At 42.2% G+C, this 22869-nt stretch overlaps 1 pseudogene; it reads left to right on the forward strand.

The window, feature by feature from the left end:
* The window catches only part of LOC110490956 (ribonuclease 3-like), a 160556-nt pseudogene that overhangs the window by 79411 nt on the left and 58276 nt on the right, over window positions 1-22869 (forward strand).

Below are 22869 nucleotides of genomic sequence, written 5' to 3' on the forward strand. Positions count from 1 at the left end.
GTAAATGTAGCACCTGCCTTTCCCTAAATCTGACACAAAGACAACAGGCATATTATAGTCGTTAATGACATGAATGGCCCTGACCTGGATCACAAATTGCACCAAATTCCCTTTATAGTGCATTGCTTTTGAACAGAGCTCTATGGGTCCTGGTCAAAGGGAGTGCACTTTAAAGGGAATAGGGTGCAATTTTTGATGCATAATAAACCTGTGTTCTGGCTTCAGTAACTTCCTGGGTATAAATCTGAAACTGTACAGATGCTGTATGGGTTGTTCTGGCCAGGTCATGATGTAAGTCAAGGTTACTTACTGACTCGGTTGGCTAGCTAGATAGTGAGAGAGGGCAGGAGAAAGGGAAGGTTCGAGCGAGCGAGCGAGCGAACTGTGGCTAAGTGTGTGTGGGTCTCCGATTGTAGCTGCATCCCAAATAGCATTCTATTTCCTACATAGTGTACTACTTTTGACAAAAGTTTCTCTCTCTGTGTCTCTATCTCTGTGTTTATGTCTGTATCTCTCTCTGTTTCGGTTGGCAGGTAGTGTAAGTTGTAGAAGGCAGCAGCCAGGCTGGTTAGCTTGACGATGGATGGCCTGACTTGACTGGCTCCATCTAATGATCACTGCATGTTGTGCGATTGGTCAGACCGCTGCAGGGTAATCTTTCCACGGACAGAATTCTTGTCAAAGTGCTCTCTCTCTAGCTCTCGCTCTCTCTCTGAGTCTATTTCCATCCCTCTCTAAAATTATCTTAATTTTCATCTACTGGCTCTTTGATTGACACCGAAGGTGTTACTTTGAGATGTTTTAATACATTTTTTCCTTCCCCTTGAGGTTCCCACTCCCCGATTCTTGAGAAAGTTTGAGAAATGCAATAAGAGGCAAAACTCTTTGAATCGTCAACCTTCTGTCCAAAACTTCGACTTTCTGTAACTTCCAGGGAGTCAGTATCAGTGATGGATCACCGAAACCACAGGAAAAGCCCTTAGCTCTTGAAATGTAGCCTATATTGTATTGTACAGTCAATATCAATAAGAAATATACCTGTAGAGAGAGAAAGCAGCCAGGGGTGTATTTCTCCTCATAGCTGCCTTATAATCTTCAGAGGAAACATCTGCTGTGTTGGAGCATCCAGAGCTGTGGTCAAACCACAAATCTGGAAGTGGGAGGATGTCCTTTAGACGCGGTGGATCTCAACTCTCCTCGCGGACCCCCAGACTTTTCACAGTTTCCTTGTAGCCCTGACTTACCACACCGGACTCACTAACCAAGGGCTAGATGATTTGTTGAAACGTTGAATCGGGTGTACAGCTCTGGAATAGATCAAATGGATCAAATGCATGGCGTTTAAGGTGTTTAAGAACCATCTACTGTGTAGGAGCATCTCCAAAGTTGTGGTCGAATCATGGTCAAACCACAAATCTCAGCACAAATATAGGAGTGGGAAGGTGTCCTTTAGAGGAACCACTCCCCCTCTTTGGTCCCCTTGCAGTGAGGGTCTAGTGGGCACGCACACACGGAAACACTCACACTGTCATGGCAAGATTAGAGGTCTCGACCTCCGATGCAGCTGGAAGGGGTTTCATCACAGATAAGATGCTTTGTGTGTGTGTGTGTGTGTGTGTGTGTGTGTGTGTGTGTGTGTGTGTGTGTGTGTGTGAATGAGTTCTCACGTGTGGTCACGTGTGTTTTGGTGGTGTGTGAGGCAATGGGCCTGTTAGCCATCTGAAAACTGTTTCCTTTCCTGGAGGATGAATCTAACATATCTGCGTTTGATGTCGTTTATAAAGACACTTTGAGCAAAACCACACATCACAACCATCTCCAATGGGCTCATTTACGCACATCAAAGAAGCACTGCACAATCATATTTTCCATTTGCCAGGTTTTTATTGCTTTTTCTAAATTGAATGAACCTTTCTTAGGTGATGTGGGACGAAGTTGTAGGCAACTTAACAGAAGAAGATTGCAACACATCAATGTTAATAAAAGCCCCAACGAACAAGAACAACTTTTGTCGAGAGTAAATGATTGGTGTTCTCAAACACTGGTTTGTGTGCCGAAGCAGCTCCTTCAGTGCACCAGAGAGAGAGACACAGAGGGAGAGACAGAAAGAGAACAACGAAGAAGGAGAGTGAGATGTGGGGATAAAAGAGAGAGGAGAGAGGTGGATATAGAGATGGAGGGAGAGAGAGGTATTATTACAACACAGCAGATGCTCTCGCTGCGTGCTGTGACAGAAAACAATTTGGTTTTTTTGTTTGTCTCCTTGTTTATGTGTATGTTTCCTCTCAAGTGTGTATCTTTTGAACATTTTAAAACATTGTACACTGTCTCCCCGTGTGTGTGTGCAGCTCGTATGAGAGTTGTGATTGTGTGTGTGTGTACATGCGCATTTGTGTGTTCGGCGTTCATATGAGAGGTGTTTGCACAGCACATCTAAGTCCTGTTGTTTATGTGACCTTGGTTAGTTTCATCTCCTGTCACTGTGGTGATGAAGCCATGCCATTTCTCCTTGCCTCCTACTGCACTCTGTGACAGAGGGGGCTGACGCGCACACACTCACAGAGGTGGGACACACATACATCCAGTGGTCATTTTAACATGAAAATCTATGCAAAAAAACAAAAACACTTTTAATAAAGCAATTATAACAAATTCTGCAGAGTTCAATTAATGTCAACTTTTCCATCTGGAAAGTGGTTGTCAAACAGGGATTGCTCAACTTTGAACTAAGGAAATGTTGTATTAAAAAGCACACGGGATTTACCATCCCTCCCGAGGAGTGTGTGTATGCCTAGCCAACAGCGTTCCTAAACCAAACATATATTTTCCCTATCTGAGTATTCTATATTTTTCATTAATCTCATCCTACCTTCTCTATTTTTTCCCTCCCTTTATTCTGTCTCTCTTTTAATTTAGTTTATTTTATTTGGAGGGCGGTGTAGAGGAACCAAAGCAGCTGTTTGGGAGGCTGCTTTTCAATGTAGAGGTACAATCACTTAATCACTAAATGACAAATACTGTCTAATGCAGTGATCCTACTTCCTCCCCTTTGTGTGTGAAAGACGTTTGTACGATGTGTGTGTTGACACGTGTGTGTGTGTGTGTGTGTGTGTGTGTGTACCTGAGTGTGTTCACTCATTCTACTTTCGTAGTGTGGATTGATTCAACGTCCTTGGTTCTGTCTATGACTTCCCTTTGGCCATGCAGCTTAACGACAGTCCATTGAGTTTGTGTGTGATGCAGGGTCTGTGTTTTTACAGAGTGTGTGCGTGTCAGGGTTGGAGCTGGACATTTGACCGGCAGCATTTTAATTTGGACACATATTAATTGGTTGGACACACATATTCATTGGTTGCGTAACCAGTTTAGGGAGTCTACCACAGTTCTCAGAATGACAAATCACATTTCGTTTATGGGAGTTCTGTCTTAACAGAACATGCAATTCAGATGCAATGGCGTGCATCATTCTTACTGAATTCCGATGAGCAATTTGAAGATGGAATAAATAGGTGGCACGTCCACAAGGCTAGGGCAAACTTTCCCTAAAGTAAATATAATTAAATTGCCAAAATTGTATAGCCTAATTAGATTACCCCTGTCTATACAGAAAAAATGAAAACCATTCAAAGTAGGCTACAATACCAGAAAAAATCATTTGGCCACAGACGATTATTAGCTTCTTTAAAAAAAAGAATCATAGATCCCAAATTCATACAACCACTAAGCCTAGGCGACATCCAAAAAACATTAAAAAGCAATGAGACATGCTTCAGATAGTGTAGCATGAAATGTTGATAACTAACAGTTCTTCAGCAATGCGCACACGGCAGTAGGCTAGGCGCAACTGGCCGTTCCATTCAATAAGCAGGAAAACACCAAATCTCCTGTTACATAAAAATCCAATCTAAATAGGCTAGCATGGGTTGCTAATATGACTAGGATTGTGCCTTTGGCTACTGGAGAATGAAAGAAAGTTGATTTGAAAACAAATAGAACATGAGAGAAAAACTCTACTGGTTTCAATGTCATATGGAAGTCTTTATTAAACAATATTAAGTTGGTTGGATATTTGCTAGGCAACTTTGAAGTAAGGGGAAAGGGGGGTACCTAGTAAGTCCAACTGAACGTATTCAACTGAAATGTGTTTTCCGCATTTAACCCAATCCCTCTGAATCAGAGAGGTGCGGGGGCTGCCTTAATCGACATCCATATCTTCAGCGCCCAGTGGGTTAACTGCCTTGCTCAGGGGCAAAACGACAGATTTTTACCTTGTCAACTTGGGGATTCAATCAAGCAACCTTTTGGTTACTGGCCTAACACTAACCACTAGGCTACCTGCCGCCATGGAGTGACACGCTTCATGTTCAGGTTTCAAACAATTAAGTATACGTTTTCAAAATGCATACTGCCTCCAACTGATAGCAAAGTGGTGTGTGATGCGCTGAAGTCTGCCTAGTTGCCTATGCACTTGAATGGGAAGCATGCTTCAATTACCAGTTGAGAAATAAAAGTAGTAGCTCTTTTCAGTCATGGCCATTAGCTTTTTTTTTCTTTTTTTTTTTTTACATGTGATTGCCTTTAGAATTATTGTGCGATGATTGTGCTTATTAAAGCACATGTTTCATTCCAACAGCAACAAACAGCTATATCAGCAGTTCTCGCACTACATTGACAGCTATTTCAATCAAAGAGTAGGCTAAAATACATTATTTTGCAATGGGATAACATTTCTCCTACTGGACAATTGGCCGGTGCCAATTTTATTTATCAGCTTTGCAATCGTTTTATCGGCACAAAGCTGGCTAACTGGAAACTCTGTTTTTGTGTGTGTGTGTGTGTGTGTGTGTGTGTGTGTGTGTGTGTGTGTGTGTGTGTGTGATGCGGGAGTCTGTGTTTCTACAGAGAGATGCGTGCTGATGATTTTGTTAGCCCTTTTGCTCAGACCCCTTTGCTCCCTATATGGCCCTAAGGGCCCTGGTAAAAAATAGTACATTATGTATGGAATAGGGTTTCATTTGGGATGCAGGGAGTGGAATCAGTGACCAAAGGCTGCCTCTGTACACAGCCTGTTGTGAGGGTTTCAGCTACAGTAAATAGATACAATAGATGCACCCGGATTTGCTGAATGGTTGTGGATTAAGGCAGTAACTCTGGGCGATAAAAAAATAAGGTGCAAGGGCATCCCGAGTGGCGCAGTGGACTAAGGCAATGGATCACAGTGCTGGCTGTGCCACTAGAGATTCTGGGTTCGAGTCCAGGCTCTGTCGCAACTGGCCGCGACTGGGAGACTCATGGGGCGGCGCACAATTGGCCCAGCGTCCGGGTTAGGGGAGGGTTGTCCCATTGCGCAATAGCGACTCCGGTGACAGGCCGGGCGCAGTACACGCTGACATGCTTGCCAGGTGTACGGTGTTTCCTCTGACACATTGGTGTGCTGGCTTCCGGGTTAAGTGGGCATTGTGTCAAGAAGCAGTGCAGCTTGGTTTGGTTGTGTTTCGGGGGATGCAAGGCTCTCGACCTTCGCCTCTCCTGAGTCTGTACGGGAGTTGCGAAATTGGGGAGAAAAAAGGTAAAAAAATATATATAATAAAGGTGCGTTATCAAAAGTTTCCACCTAAAACAACAAATGTTACAGAAGAATTAGCAAAAACTTAATCCCAGCAAAGAAAGGGAGGCGTCTCAACTGCTAAAGCCACAGAAAGGAATTCGGAGTCAAAAATGCACAGAAAGCATAAACACACACACACACACACACATACACTCTCCTAGATTCGTAGACAATAGAAACAAACAGTGCGGAGCAGAGCAGATAAACATCCCTTGGCTATAGCAACAAGACTGCCTGCTGCGCGCTCTGTTTCTCTCTCTTATAGCAATAGTCTAACGACACACACTGTTTCTCTCTCTATAGTCATTATCTAAATGATGACACAGGTGTTGGTTTCACTGGTGTCGGGAGATGAGGACAGGGAAAGATTTCTGGGAAAGAGAGAGAGGGAGGGTGGGTCAGAGGAGGAGGTGTAGTAGGGAGTGGGTTTACAAATAAGTGAGGGAGAACTGGAAATGGGACGAAGTGAGATGGAGGGAGGGAGGTAAGGTGTGTAGGAGTGGGTGTATTAATCAGTGTATGTGGGAGGAAGCGAGAGGGTGTAGAAGTGAGTAACGAGGGAATGTGGGAGGGATATAATGAAGGATAATTTAAATGTGTTGGAGTTTAAAATATCAGTGTCATCACCACCAGCTGAATTCTCCCCATGATGGAACAATAAGATGAAGATTTACACTTTGTCAGCCATACCAGTTACAGAAAACTCTGTCTATAACTTAACACTCCCAATTTGTCTTTACACACCACATTACCAAAGTTATAAAAGGGCTATGTTGCAAATGGCACCCTATTGCCTATGTAGTGCACTAATTTTAAGGGAAACATATACGGTTCTGGGCAAAGTAGTGGACTATGTATGGAATGGTGTGCCATTTGGGATGTGTCAAGCTGAAGGCCTCTCTATTTCTCTCTATGTTCTCTGCCCACTGAGGGATGTCTCTGTTCAGAGTGGTGTTACATTCACACATGGATGCTCATGGGCCCATACACTGTCACTTACTCACCACTCACCGTCTGTTTCTCTCTCTTTTATTTATCTCCCACTCTCTCTCTCATTCCATCCCTCTTTCTCTCCCTATCCCTCTGTTTCTCTGCTGTCAGTTCCATAGTGTGTTATTATGGTCAGAGAACTTCAGTCCCGTACCAGTTGTTTATGACAGACCAAATCAAAATGGCTGCTTCTCAAATGGCACCCTATTCCCTATCAAAGTGTGCTACTATTGACCAGAGCCCTGTTGACTCTGATCAAAAGTAGCACATTACATAGGGCGTATGGTAAAATTTGGGACACAGACAATGTCCCTAGTGGGTTTAAAATGAATCCCTAATTGGTTTAACATTCATGTCTGTTTCACACAGAGACAGTTAAACGTGACAGTTTTTTTTGCACAACACCTTGCCTTCCACTAGTTTCTAAATGACTACTATAATTCAATACAGGAAAATATAACATATCAACTCTCCATAGGGAGCCTGTGAAATATGTAGATGTGAATGTCTTAATGATGTTAGTTTGTTATAGAAATAGCTCAAGGTTATCATGCCATCTTACAGGTGAAGGAAGGGCCTCTCTAGACAGCCTCCACAGTGTGTGAGTGTCTGCGCGATTGTACTATATTGGATATTGTTGAGACGATGCATTCTGCTCCATTCTTAGAAAAAAATGTTATCTGAGCAGTAATCTCCATAATGACGATAGCACTCACTCCCAATATACTAATCCATTACTGCCTATTATCAATCCAACCCGTCCCCGTCCTCGACCATCCTATGAAAACGTTCCAGGGGTTGCCATGACAATAAACGTGGTCGCCACAGCGCTATGTGACTGTCTAACTTTTTGTTGGTTTTGAACAGCAGCAACAGACAGCCCTCACCCCATCAAAATCCACGGCCACACTGAATGGAACGATGCCGGGTTTTTAATAACAGCGTGGAGAGAAGAAAAAACTAAATAGAGTGGTATCTGAAAAAAAACATTCAAATCTAACCCCTCAGTAAAACAATTCTAGATTTGAAATTCAATTCAATGTTCACAAATGTCAATTTTGGTGCCGACTGTAAATGGGTGAAAACCTATGGGCAATGATCAAATTGATTCCCTTGAATGGAATACATAGGCCATGAGACTTGAGCATATTAAAACGTCCCTGTGAAACACACGTGTATTGTGATTGTGTATTTGTTACTGTTAGATTTGCACAACCACTCTTTTAGCCTGTTGTACTTGGTTTCTGGACATGGGCTGCCAGTAGAGTGTGCTAGGCTTACACAGTGCAAGCAGTCCAATGCTGAACACACACTCACACAGGTAGGAGCTGGTTCTGACAGCCCCACTCCACTACCTCAGCCAGCTAACCGGTAGAAAAGAAATGGCTTCCTAATGCTCACCATCAGCACAGCCTCCTCTACCTCAATTGATTTAGTTTTAGATCACTTTATTTTAAGAATGTGAAATGTCAGAGAATCATTTATTTCAGCTTGTATTTCTTTCACCACATTCCCAGTGGGTCAGAAGTTCACATACACTCAATTAGTATTTGGTAGCATTGCCTTTAAATTGTTTAATTCGGGTCAAAACATTTTTTGGTAGCCTTCCACAAGCTTCCCACAATAAGTTGGGTGAATTTTGGCCCATTCCTCCTGACAGAGCTGGTGTAACTGAGTCAGGTTGTAGGCCTCCTTGCTTGCGTATGCTTTTTCAGTTCTGCCCTTAAATTTTCTATAGGATTGAGGTCAGGGCTTTGTAATGTACCTGCTTCGTCCAGCATCTTCACAAGATCCTTTGCTGTTGTTCTGGGATTGATCTGCACTTTTCACACCAAAGTACATTCATCTCTAGGAGACAGAACACAACTCCATCCTGAGCGGTATGACGGCTGCGTGGTCCCATGCAGTTTATACTTGCGTACTATTGTTTGTACAGATGAATGTGGTACCTTCAGGCATTTGGAAATTGCTCCCAAGGATGTACCAGGCTTGTGGAGGTCTAGAATTGTTTTTGATTTTCCCATGATGTCAAGCAAAGAGGTACTGAGTTTGAAGGTAGGCCTTGAAATACATCCACAGGTACACCTCCAATTGTCTCAAATTATGTCAATTAGCCTATCAGAAGCTTCTAAAGACATGACATAATTTTCTGGAATTTCCCAGCTGTTTAAAGGGACAGTCAACTTAGTGTATGTAAACTTCTGACCCACTGGAATTGTGATACAGTGAGTTTTAAGATAAATAATCTGTAAACAATTGTTTGAAAAATTACTTGTCATGCACAAAGTAGATGTACTAACCGACTTGCCAAAAATATAGTTTGTTATCAAGAAATGTTGTATGTATGAAAGTGTATGTAAACTTCTGACTTCAACTGTATTTACCCACGTCTAATTGTATTTAAGCGCACTCCCCTCCATCCCTCTCCCTCAATGTTTTTTCTCTCATACTATCTTTCTTTTTCACTTAAGATTTTTACATGTTTTCATCGAATGTACCAACAGTACTTTCAAAATGTTCCCTTGTCTGACTTTGTGTTTGTTGAATATGTTGGTTTGCTTTGTTTCTTCAGACACAATCAACATCTCTCTCCAGGGTTGTTGCTATTCTTCTCTTCTATTTGAGGGAGTCGTGTGTGAGTGTGTGTGAGTGTGTGTGAGAGAGCTTTTGTTTGTTGTTTTTCTTGGCTTTAGTAGGAGCTCTGAAAAACACCACATACAGTACATTAGAAAGGTTTTCAGACCCCTTGACTTTTGTCAGTGGTGTGAAGTGCTTTGGTAAAAATACTTGAAGTCCTAGCCAAATAGTTTTTTGGGTGAATCTGTAATTTACTCTTTATATTTTGGACTGCTTTTACTTCACTACATTCCTTAAGAACATATTATACTTTGTACTACTTACATTTTCCAATTCCTACTTACAAACCCAATACTCGTTACATTTTGAATGCTTAGCAGGACAGGAAAATAGTTCAATTCACTCACTTATCAACCAAACATCCCTGGTCATCCCTACTGCCTCTGATCTGGTGGACTCACTAAACACATACACTTTATTTGTAAATGATGTCTGAATGTTGGAGTGTGCCCGTAGCTTTCCGTATAAAAAAAAATCTGTGTAATGGTGCCATCTGAGTTTCATAATATACTGAATTTCAAATTATTTATACTTTTACTTTTGACACTTAGAAATATTTTAAACCAAATACTTTTACTTTTTTTTTTTTTACTTTTACTCAAGTACAATTTTACTGGGTGACTTTTACTTTTAATTGTGTCATTTTCTATTAAGGTATCTTTACTTTTACTAGTATGACAGTTGGGTACTTTTCCCTCCACTGACTTTATTCTAAAATGTATTAAAATACTTTTTTCCTCATTAATCTACACACAATACCCCATAATGACAAAGTGAAAACAGGTTTTTAGAAATGTTTGCACATGTATTTTACAAATGATAAACTGAAATGCCTGATTTACATTAATGTGGTTATTCAATTGATTAGACATTTTTTGGAAACGAAAACACCTGTAAACACAAGGTCCCACAGTTGACAGTGATTGTCAGAACAAAAACCAACCCACAAGGTCAAAATAATTGTCCGTAAAGCTCAGAGACAGGATTGTGTTGAGGCACAGATCTGGGGAAGGGTACCAAAAAATGTCTGCAGCATTGAAGGTCCCCAAGAACACAGTGGCCTCTGTCGTTTGGAACCACCAAGACTCTTCCTAGAGCTGGCCAAACAGAGCAATCAGGGGCGAAGGGTCTTGGTCAGGGAGGTGTTCCTCTGTGGGATGGGAGAACCTTCCAGAAGGATAACCATCTCTGCAGCACTCCACCAATCAGGCATTCGTGGTAGAGTGACCAGACGGAAGCCACTCCTCAGTACAAGACACTTGGAGTTTGCCAAAGGGCACCTAAAGGACTCTCAGACCATGAGAAAAAAGATTCTCTGGTGCAATGAAACCAAGATTGAATTATTTGACCTGAGTGCCACGTCTGGAAGACACCTGGCACCATCCCTATGGTGAAGCATGGTGGTGGCAGCATCATGCTGTGGGGATGTTTTTCAGCAGCAGGGACTGGGAGACTAGTCTGGAGCAAAAGATGAACGGACAAAGTACAGAGATCCTTAATGTAAACATGCTCCAGAGCGCTCATTACATCAGATTGGGGCAAAGGTTGACCTTCCAACAGGACAATGACCCTAAGCACACAGCCAAGTCAATGCAGGTATGGCTTTGGGACAAGTCTCCTAATGTCCTTGAGTGCCAGAGCCCAGACTTGAACCCGTATGTGACCAATAATATTTGATTTGAAAATAGCTGTGCAGCAGCGCTCCCCATCCAACCTGACAGAGCTTGAGAGAATCTGCAGAGAAGAAATGGAGAAACTCCCATAATATAAGTGGGCCAAGCTTGTACAATAGTGTCATACCCAAGAGGACTTGAGGCTGTAATCACTGCCAAAGGTGCTTCAACAACATACTGTGTAAAGGGTCTGAATACTTGTGTAAATGTGACATTTAAAAAATTGCACAAAATCTAAAAGTAGTTGTTTTGTCATTATGGTGTATTTTGTGTAGATTGATGAGGGGAAAAACAAATACATTTTGGAATAAGGCTGTGACGTAACAAAAAGTGGGAAAAGTCAAGGGATCTGAATACTTTCCGAATGCATTGTATAAAAATACTCTCAAATAGATGGAGAGATGTGGCCTGTACACAACACAACCATACGTATGTAATCAATGAAAAAGACAGTGAAGATTGCATTATTGTCCAATTGTATGCAAGGTCCAATAGAAATTCTACTCATGCTTTGTCCTAATGCTTCATCCCAGTTCACATCCAAATTCAAATACCAGAAAACATTTTGCTCAATCTTTAGCCAAGTTTAAGGGTTATTTATCACCATTCTGGTTAAAAGGAGCCTTAATCCCTATACTGACCATGTACAGTATGTTCTCCTGTTGATTGTTATTAATCTGCAGTTCTATGGTGTTATGGATTTGACCTGGCTCAAGACTGTGGTTTGATAGATTGACAGCCATTCACTTTATACTAATTTGTCAGGGTCCTCAATGAGAGAAAGGAGAGAAGAGTAGAGACGGAGAGACATGGAAAGAGAGAGAGGTGGGAGAGAATGGTACGAGAGATAAAGAAGGAGAGAGGATAGCGAGGGAGAGAGCACACCATTATGTCCCAATCATGGATGTCCAGTAATCCCAGGAGGTCCCAGCCAGCATGATTGAGAGGAGCCATGTTGTGTGTCTGTCTGTCCTTGTGCTTGTGTGTTCGTTCGCACCATGCAGTAGTGTTGCACAGTACGTTAAAGAAATGTTTTACTTTTTCAATACTAGAACATGAAAAATGGTTCGGTACTCACATTTTTGTTACTTTCGGTACGTCTGTCAAATGTGTCTTACATCAAAAATGGATTGAGCTGATCAAGTCTGTCTAGTAATTTGTTTGAATCTTCTGAAGGGGGCAGAATTAAGCTAGCCAGGCCACTTGCGCATTCAGCTGACACAGCACCAGTGTTGGGATTAGTTTATTAAAAAGTAGTGTACATATTACTCATTGTATTTAACGAGAGTAACATTCTACTTTACAATATTACTTTGCTTGGAAAGTAACGCGTTATATTACTTTCAGTTACTTTCATGAAAAAATTCACTGTTTGTTTGACTGTCGGAGGGAGCAGGGCGAGTCATGCACGCTCAACCAAAGATGGGTTACTTACTAACTCATGTTTGATCACTAGAATCTCCTTTCATCTATAGCGCTGCTTTCCTGTGTGAGTCTACAAGTTCTGCAAGGCTTCTTCTAATGAAAACATCGTACTTCCACGCCCACAGTTTGTTGAAAATCTGGCTCCAAATGCAAACTATTGAATTACTTTGCTTACAGAGCAGATGATGAGTGCCGGCTAATGTATTATACAATAGATGACTGATGGGGCGCGCTGTGTTGAAGTCACTGTGACTCCATCTTGGCACTCCCCCACCATTGTAAAAAAAAAATACAAAGATGTTGCACTGTGGAAAATTCCAGTAGCACTGTGGAATTTCCAGGTACACTTTTGCAAAGTTCAGACATGCAGCAAAAAAAAAATTGACAGCAGTGGCTTCTTCCGTGGTGTCCTCCCATGAACACCATTCTTGTTTAGTGTTTACGTATTGTAGACTCGTCAACAGAGATGTTAGCATGTTCCAGTAAGTCTTTAACTGACACTCTATGATTATTTTTAACCTCATTGAGCATTCTGCTCTGTGCTTTTGCAGTCATCTTTGCACGATGGCCACGCCTAGGGAGAGTAGCAACAGTGCTGAACATTCTCAATTTATAGGCAATTGTCTTACCATGGACTGATGAACATCAAGGGTTTTAGAAATACTTTGTAACACTTTCCAGCTTTAAACAAGTCAACAATTCTTAATCTCTTTTGTTCGAAGCATGGTTCGCATCAGGCAATTCCTGTGAATAGCGAACTCAAATTTTGTGAGTTTTTTTTAACGGGCAAGGCAGCTCTAACCAACATCTCCACACTCGTGTCATTGATTGGACTCCAGGTTAGCTGACTCCTGACTCCAATTAGCTTTTGGAGAAGTCATTAGCCTAGGGGTCCACATACGTTTTCCAACCTGCACTGTGAATGTTGAAATTATGTAATCAATACAGACAAAAAATACAATACTTTGTTATTAGTTTAAGCACACTATGTTTGCCAATTATTGTGACTTAGCTGAAGATCAGATCAAATCTGATGACCAATTTATGCAGAAATCCGGGAAATTCCAAAGGGTTCACATTGTTATGATCGTCGTTGTATGATAAATGACCGGACCAAAGTGCAGCGTAGTAGGCGTACATTCTCTCTTTATTTGAAAACGTAACACCGGGAAAAAACAATGAATACAAAGCAAACGTAAAGCTAGTCGTGCAATAAAGCAACAAACAAAGACAAGATCCCACAAAACCCAAAAGGAAACTGACAACTTATATCTGATTCCCAATCAGAGACAACAATAGACAGCTGCCTCCGATTGGGAATCAAACACACCAACATAGAAACAGAAAACCTAGAATGCCCACCCTAATCACACCCTGACCTAACCAAATAGAAAAATAAAAAGGTTCTCTAAGATCAGGGCGTGACAGTACCCCCCCCCAAGGTGCGGACTCCGGCCGCAAAACCTGACTCTACAGGGGAGGGTCCGGGTGGGCATCTATCCTCGGTGGCGGCTCCGGTTCGGGACGTAGCCTCCGCTCCGCACGCTGATCCCTCCGCTTCCGTGGAACCGGACCGTCGCCTGAGTCTCCGGACCATGGATCATCGTGGGAGGCTCTGGACTGCCGACCGCCGCTGGAGGCTCTGGACTGCGGCCCGCCGCTGGAGACTCTTGGACTGGGGACCGTCGCTGGAGGCTCCGGAACGGGGACCATCGCTGCAGGCTCAGTGCCATGGATCGTCACTTCAGGCTCCGGGCCATGGATCATCACTGGAGGCTTCGTGCCATGGATTATCACTACAGGCTCCGGACCATGGATCATCACTGGAGGCTCCGGGCCATGGATTATCACTGGAGGCTTCGTGCCATGGATCATCACTACAGGCTCCAGGCGATGGATCATCACTGTAAGCTTCGTGCCATGGATCATCACTGGAGGCTTCGTACGTGGAGCAGGAACAGGTCTCACCGGACTGAGGAAACGTACTGGCAGCCTGGTGCGTGGAGCTGCCACAGCGCTTACCGGACTGAGGAGACACACTGGAGGCCTGGTAGGTGGAACCGGAACAGGTCTCACCGGACTGGGGAGATGCACTGGAAGCTTGGTGCGTGGAGCAGGCACCGGATACACTGGGCCGTGGAATCGCACTGGAAGTCTCGAGCGTAGAGCTGGCCCAACCCATCCTGGCTGAATGCCCTCTTCCGCCCGGCAAATGCGGGGCGCTGGCACAGAGTGCACCGGCCTGTGAATGCTCACTGGAGACACAGTGAGTATCACCGCATAACACGGTGCCTGACCGGTCACTCGCTCCCCACGGTATGCACGGGGAGTTGGCTCAGGTCTACACCCTGACTCCGCCAATCTCCCCGTGTGACCCCCCCCAAAAAACATTTTGGGGCTTCCTCTCAGAGCTTCCGTCATTGCCGTGACTCTTGGTCTCGTCGCCGTTCCTCCCTCGCTGCTTCCACCTGTATCCACGGCAGGCTCTCATGCCCTGCCATTACCTCCTCCCATGTCCACTCCGGGGCACGGTGCTTGGTCCGAGGTGGTGGGATCGTCGTCGGATGATAAATAACCGGACCAAGGTGCAGCATGGTAGGCGTACATTCTCTCTTTATTTGAAAACGTAACACCGGGAAAACACAATGAACACAAACCGAACGTAAAGCTAGTTGTGCAATAAAGCAACAAACATGGACAAGATCCCACAAAACTCAAAAGGAAACTGACAACTTATATCTGATTCCCAATAAGAGACAACGATAGACAGCTGGGAATCAAACACACCAACATAGAAACAGAAAACCCTAGAATGCCCACCCTAATCACACCCTGACCTAACCAAATAGAGAAATAAAAAGTCTGTCTAAGGTCAGGGCGTGACACACATACATTTTCTTGCCACTGTATTTAGACTGCTTCATGTTTTTCTGGGCTTGCTAGCAGTAGCCAGCCAGCAGTTTTTGTGCAAGTTCCTTATACAACAGCAGGCACTGGCATCTACAATGTGATACCAGCAACCCTCCGGTTGCCAACTCACGTTCCACCAGATTTTTCCTGTATCATGATACTAAACCTGGTATTGGTATCAAAGTCAAAATTCTGGTATCGTGACAACACTACCATGCAGTGCCAGGGCTGTGCTGAGCCTTAGTCTGAGTGGGTTGTGGAAGATTGATTATCTTAGAGGGTTAGAGAGAGCAGCACTGATTGAACCCTCTGACTTCTTCAATACGTTACTGGTTATTCAGCAGCCTGTTTTCATTTATACTCTCATTATTAGAAAAAGTCATCATTGTGATTCAAATAGTTGTGCGTTTGCATGGCATTTCATTTTTAAGAGAGACGGGAAGATAGAGGGATGGAGAGAGACAGACAGAGAGAGATGAAGAGTGACACAGAGAGAAATATGGAGAGACGGAGAGGGAGGGAGAGAGAGAAATAGAGTGAGGGATGGAGGATCGGGAGGGAGGGACTCAAGAAGAGAATGATCCTGCACCATCCTAGCAAATTGCAGTGATTCACCTGTACATAGTGGTAGTATTGATGATTTGTCCCTTGCAATTACACCTCGCTCAGGAAAACATTTATTGTTAAATCCCCACTTGATGTGGGCGTAATCATTTAAACCGTTTTTCTGGTTTGTCTTAGGGATGTCATATGTAATTGAAACATTAGTGTTTCTGGTCAATATGTGTAGCGACATTCAGAGGTGGAAGAAGGATCGGACCAAAGCGCAGCGTGGTAAGTGTTCATGATGATATTTAATTGAAATGAACTGAACACTGAACTACAAAACAATAAACGATGTGAACAAAACGAAAACCGAAACAGTACCGTGTGGCCCAAACACTCACACGGAAACAAACACCCACAAACCAAAAGTGAAACCCAGGCTACCTAAGTATTATTCTCAATCAGGGACAACGATTGACAGCTGCCTCTGATTGAGAACCATACTAGGCCGAACTCAAAACCCCAACATAGAAAAACACACAGACTGCCCACTCCACTCACGCCCTGACCATACTAAAACAAAGACAAAACATCAGCAGATTTTCACCACTAGGCTTGGGGATTCATCTTCCTCTCCGACAACAAACAGTTGCAACACACTATTTGCATTTGGAGTCCAAAACAATCCGTTATATGGACACCAAAACACATTGAGACGTTATTTTACTGTAATAGAGGAAAATGGCCTTTTTATATCTCAACTCCCAAAATTTAGAACAGAGGAGACCCTACTAAGACAGGAGTATCAATTAGCATGATTGTTAAAAAATAATGCTCTGTTTCTGTCGCGTGGCATTGCAGTTTCTGTTGCACGCGACGAGACCATAATGTCACATATGCACATTTAGTAACAATTGGCAACTCGTTCTCATTCTGAGAAATAAGCATTATCTTATCCAGGTAGGCCACTTGACTTCAACATCTAAACGTGAACTGTTCTACCTTGTTAGCAAGAAATTAAATCCAATTTGGCTAGACTTTAAATATAAAGATCAGCTAGCTACTCACTAGCAGGTGGGCTTGTGCTTGAGAGATGTTTATGAAACCTGTGTTCATTTTCAATATTGCTTGTTATCAGAAGTTGGTGATTTGTTCGTTGATGTGCATTTTACATGGTTCTAGATAAATGTGTAACAAAAAGGGCATTTTCATAGACCGACATGAATGCCAGATCGCTGATTATTGCACAAAAAAGCAGATTCAACTATTTTGATGAAATAAAACAGTTTTAGTGGGTCTTATGATTGAATGCTTATATTTAGCCCTGAAGCCCTGAATTAATTTGATTATTCCCGATTATTTGAGATGCAGTGTATGTAAAGGTTATTTAGAGAGAACATAAAAAATATATACATATACTCAACATTGAGTATACAAAACATTAAGAACACCTGCTTTTTCCATGACAGACTGACGAGATGAATCCAGGTGAAAGCTATGATTCCTTAATGTCACTCGTTGAATCCACTTCAATCAGTGTAGATGAAAGGGCGGACACAGGTTTAAGAAAGATTTTTAAATCTTGAGACAATTGAGACATGGATTGTGTATGTGTGCCATTCAGAGGGTGAATGGGCAAGGTGCCAGGCAAACTGGTTTGTGTCAAGAACTGCAATGCTACTGGGTTTTTCAGGCTCAACAGTTGCCAGTGTGTATCAAGAATTTTCCACTACCAAAGGACATCCAGCCAATTTGACACAACTGTAGGAAGAATTTTAGTCAACATGGGCTAGCATCCCTGTGGAACCCTTTCGACATCTTGTAGAGTCCATGCCCTGACAAAATGAGGCTGTTCTGAGGGTAGCTATAGCTAGTGGTGTTGACTCTTGAGTGATGCCATCTACCATCTCACCACGGCTGTGGATTTTTCACTCAATACGATGTTGACTCAGTACGTGCTATGTACTTAGGGCCTTTTTACCTTTGAAGAGATGTGAAAACGAATGAAAGCATTTGCTCGAACATATTGAGCACTTTCATGAATTTTTCATCACCTCAGTGCCTTACCATGAAGGCAGTAGCGTTGGAGAGTAGTTGAGGTGTGTGTGCTCATTGCGGCCAACCAAAGGTGTAGCATCTTTAAAGGTTTATCTATTTATCCCTTTAAAAAACCCTTAAACGCCCCAATGACAGACTTGCCGGCCCTGTCTTGTGTGTCGCTCTCTCTCGCTCTATCTCAGGAATGACTCACCCAGTATGAAACCAGCACCAAACTGTGTCTTGGCGACCTGTCTCCATAGCAACCGGGCCGTCTCTGCTGTGTTACCACAGCGTTATCCTGCCGTTATCCATCAAAGTTACTCCTGTTGTGTGGATAAAAAAACAGTGCGACTATGTGAGCCAACGGGAGGAACGTACAGCACAAATGCATATCTGTCTACACAGGCCAGTGTCTGTCAGTGTGGGGTGATGGGAGCTTTCAAGTGTGTGTGTGTGTTTTTTGTGTGCATTTATATATATGTGTGTGTGTGGTGATGGCTTTGCCTCAGGACCTGGTGTGTTGTGATGGTTGATGAGGAGATCTCTGTGCTCAGAACGACATGCTGCTGACTCAATCAGTGTGCATCTCAAATAGCACCCTATTCTCCATATAGTGCACTACTTTAATAGAGTGCCATTTATGACACAGCCTTACTGTTATTTTATCTCCCTCCATGGAGGTGTGGGGGGTCCTCAAAGCACATTCACTCAATAATCCCGCCCCCCACGTCTCTCCTTCACCCACCCTCGCTCTCCATCTCTCCTCATCTCCTCCTCTCTTCCCTTTTACAGGACCTACGGGAGGTTTGGCTCAACTATCCGCCCCACCCTCTGCAGGATGGTTGGAAATAATCTATTTTTTTTTGTTTGTCCCGACATTCTGTATCCGTAGATGGATAAAAAAAAATGATGTATAAAATATATATTATGTACAGCTCAAAATACATATTGTATATATGTAACCCCCCCAGAGTACCGCTTTCTTACATACACACTCACACTCAAATCAAACTTAATTTGTCACCTGCGCCGAATACAACGTGTAGACCTTACCATGAAATGCTTACTTATAAAGCTCTTAGCCAACAGTGCAGTTCAAGGAAGAATTAAGAAAATATTTACCAAATAAACTAAAGTAAAAAATAATATAAAGTAACACAATAAAATAACAATAATGAGGCTATATACAGGGGGTACCGGTACCGAGTCAATGTGTGGGGGTACAGGCTAGTCGAGGTAATTTGTAAATGTAGGTAGGGGTGAAGTGACTATGCATAGATAATAAACAGTGAGTGGCAGCATGTAAAAAAAAAACAATGGAGGGAGAGGGGGTTGTCAATGTAAATAATCCTGTGGCCATTTGAATAATTGTTCAGCAGTCTTATGGTTTGGTGGTAGAGCTAGGCGTCCCGCTAGCTGGACAACTTCCGATGATACCGGAGGGCAATTCAATTCAATAATTCAAATTAAAATTAATAATCCTACAAATTATGGATATTAATTTAAACATTTATGTACATATAAGTGTCTTAAAATTGGTTGAAAGCTTAAATTCTTGATCATCTAACTGCACTGTCCGATTTACAGTAACTGTTACAGCGAAAAAACATGCCATGCAATTGTTTGAGGACGGCGCCCCGCATCAAAATATTTTTCCACCGGCACAGGTTTCATACATTCACAAATAACGATTAACAAGTCAAAATCCGTTTCTATCTACTCATCAGATACCATAAAATGTAATGTACTTACGGACAGAAGTATGTTCCACCAGAAACCAATGTTAGCAGGTGCGTCCTGTCTTCATGATGCGCGCAAACATGAATGTCCCTGTACTAAAACTGATATTTATTATTTGTTTTTGAAGTTACAAGCCTGAAACCTTGAACATAGATTGCTGACACCATGTCGAAGCCTTAGGAATTGCATCCAGGGAGCTAATTTTCAATATGACCATATTATTGCCATTCTAAGAGGATGGTCTCTCAAAAACAATATTTCTGGTTGGTTTTTCTTTGGATTTTCTCCTACCGTATCCATTGTGTTATATTCTTTTACATTATCTTAACATTTCTACAAATTTCAAATTGTTTTCTTTCCAATGGTACCAGTTATATGCATATCCTGGCTTCAGGGCCTGAGCAACAGGCAGTTTACTTCGGGCATGTCATTCAGGTGGAAATTGAGAAAAAAGGGGCTTAGCCTTAAGAAGTTTAAGGAGCGTTTTGGTCCTAGACTTGGTGCTCCTGTACCACTTGCCGTGCAGTAGCAGAGAAAACAGTCTATGACTTGGGTGACTGGAGTCTTTAACAATTTTTTGGGCTTTCCTCTTCTCCAGTAATTCTCTCCACATTAGTTTTGCTGCCTTCTGTGAGATATGTCAATGTAAATGTTGATAAGACCATAGAAGACAGAAGGACATGTCTGTCTGTGTGTCTGGCATGTTCCAGACAGACCTTGTTGTATGTATAGGTGCGGAGCAGACACAGACAAACCAGGGTTTCCATTAGCCTGTAATGGCCGGCTTTTGGCAGAATTAAAATAAATTAAAAGCCAATTAAATTCAATTGTATTCTGCCAAATTGTCCATGGCTGCCTATATCATACATCCCGATTTAGCACTTCCGCACCATTTTGTCACTCTTCGCGTGTTGCCTTAGATGTATGTGTCTGCTGCTGAGAGGGAGAGGGAGAGGGCGAGAGAGGAACATTGGCCTAGGCTACTGTTGATTAAGAAGATGGATGCCTTTTTTTTATGCCTATCGTGAAAAGCCTACAAGGGGAATGTCCTCCATATGGACATGGTTTAATATCGTAGTAGCTGATCGTTGGCACAGCCAATTGCAGGCAAGTATGAAACTTTGGAACATATTTATCTTTTCAGATTCATAATAATTGATTTCATTATTATTGAATATCATTGTTATTATCACATTCATATGTATTAATCTAAATAAGTTCATTAAATATTCAAATGTATTTTGTTTAATTCTGTAGAGACATTTTTGTTGCCGAAATTAAGTTCAATGTCTCTAATTGTATCCTTTGTATATATGCTGAACCAACAATTTTAACGATTTTACTGAGTTACAGTTCATGTAAGGAAATCAGTTAATTGAAATAAAATTATTAAGCCCTAATCTATGGATTCAGTATCTGGAGTGACCATCATTTGCCTCGTGCAGCGGAACACATCTCCTTCACATAGCGTTGGTCAGGCTGTTGATTGTGGCCTGTGGAATGTTGTCCCACTCCTCTTCAATGGCTGTGCGAAGTTGCTGGATATTGGTGCATACTGGAACACGCAGTCATACACAGCCTATGCCTGCCCATACCATAACCCCACCACCACCTTGGGGCACCCTGTTCACGAAGTTGACATCAGCAAACCGCTCGCCTACACAACACCATCCTCATGTCTGAAGGAGACGACACCTGCGAGGGTAAAAAAAAACCCACCCTGTTAAGAACTTTTATTTTACTTTTTATATATATTGACTTTTAACCTGTCTACGATACTGGTTCCCAATTGGGAATCAACCCTCCCACGTTCAGCTGAAACGGTGGCGCATGGAACGCAAAAATATTCTTACAAATATTTAACCTCCACACATTAACAAGTCCAATAGCTCAAATGAAAGATAAACACCTTGTTCATCTAGCCAGCAAGTCAGATTTCTAAAATGTTTTACGGCGAAAACATAGCACATATATATGTAAAACCACCACCAGACACAGCTCATTTGAATAGCCAAAACATGCAATCAACAAACGCAGGATTAAAAAATAAATCGCTCACTAACCTTTTGAAAATCTTCATCAGATGACAGTAATATGACATGTTACACAGTACATATTTTTTTTTTTCAATAATATGCCATTTATATCCATAAATGTCCATTTACAGTGAGTTCACGTTCAGAAATTACTCAAAAATGCCCGCAGGAAATCTATGTAGCGCGGCAAGATAACGCAAATAGACATCATAAACTTTGACTAAATATACATGTTCTACATATAGTTAGAAAGATACACTTCTTCTTTATGCAACCGCTTTGTTAGATTTATTTTTAACGTTACAGAAATCGCACACTATTCTATATGCTGAGACGGCGCTCAGTTCCAAGCTACATTTCTACGTAATGTTGGAGTCAAAAGAAACACAGATTTAAGCATAAATATTCCCTTACCTTCGATGGTCTTCATTCAGAATGTTCTGGAAGGCTTCATACTTACCCAATACATCGTTTGGTTTCAAGTCTTGCGTCTTTGTATTAGCTACTGCTAATAACATCAGCTGAAATGCACCCAAAACGTCCTCTGGTCCGGAAAAGTTGCGCATCAAAACTTCAAAATTACATATTATATGTCGACTAAACAGGTCAAACTAAGTGCAGAAGCAAGCTTTATGATGTTTTAGACACGCAAAACAAACTTCAATTCAATCGGCCATCGTCTGCCATTCTCTTGAGTGCTGGAACAAAGGAATGGCTGGGACCAATTCGCGCCCATATGCACAGCCTATTCTCTCGTGGCACGCACTAATTTCACTCCCATAGGGTCAATTCTCGCGGGATTTGAACGATTCAAAGCTCTACTGAAAGAGGACATCTAGCGGAAGAGATAGAAAGTGTCCCCAGAATCATAACTGGTTGGGAAGGGTGGGGGCCATGACGTCAAAATTGCTCCAACTTTCATGGCCACAAAAACTAGTTTGGAAGAATGCCTGCCCTGTGAGTTCTGCTATACTTACAGACATAATTCCAACGGTTTTAGAATCTTTAGAGTGTTTTCTATCCAATAATAATTTTTATTTGCATATATTAGCAATTTTTGACAGATTCTTTTTTCAGTTTACTAGGGGTACCCAATCTCTCCAAAGGGGGCGTATGTCTGCCATATCCTTAACAGGTTGTCTGCGGTTGCGAGGCCAGTTTTATATACTGCCAAATTCCCTAAAACATCATTAGTGGTGGTTTATGTTAGAGAAATGAACATTAAATTATCTGGCAATAGCTCTGGTGGACATTCTTGCAGTCA

This window comes from Oncorhynchus mykiss, chromosome 15 (assembly GCF_057628025.1).
Source record: "Oncorhynchus mykiss isolate SJ-2025 chromosome 15, ASM5762802v1, whole genome shotgun sequence".
NCBI lineage: Eukaryota > Metazoa > Chordata > Actinopteri > Salmoniformes > Salmonidae > Oncorhynchus > Oncorhynchus mykiss.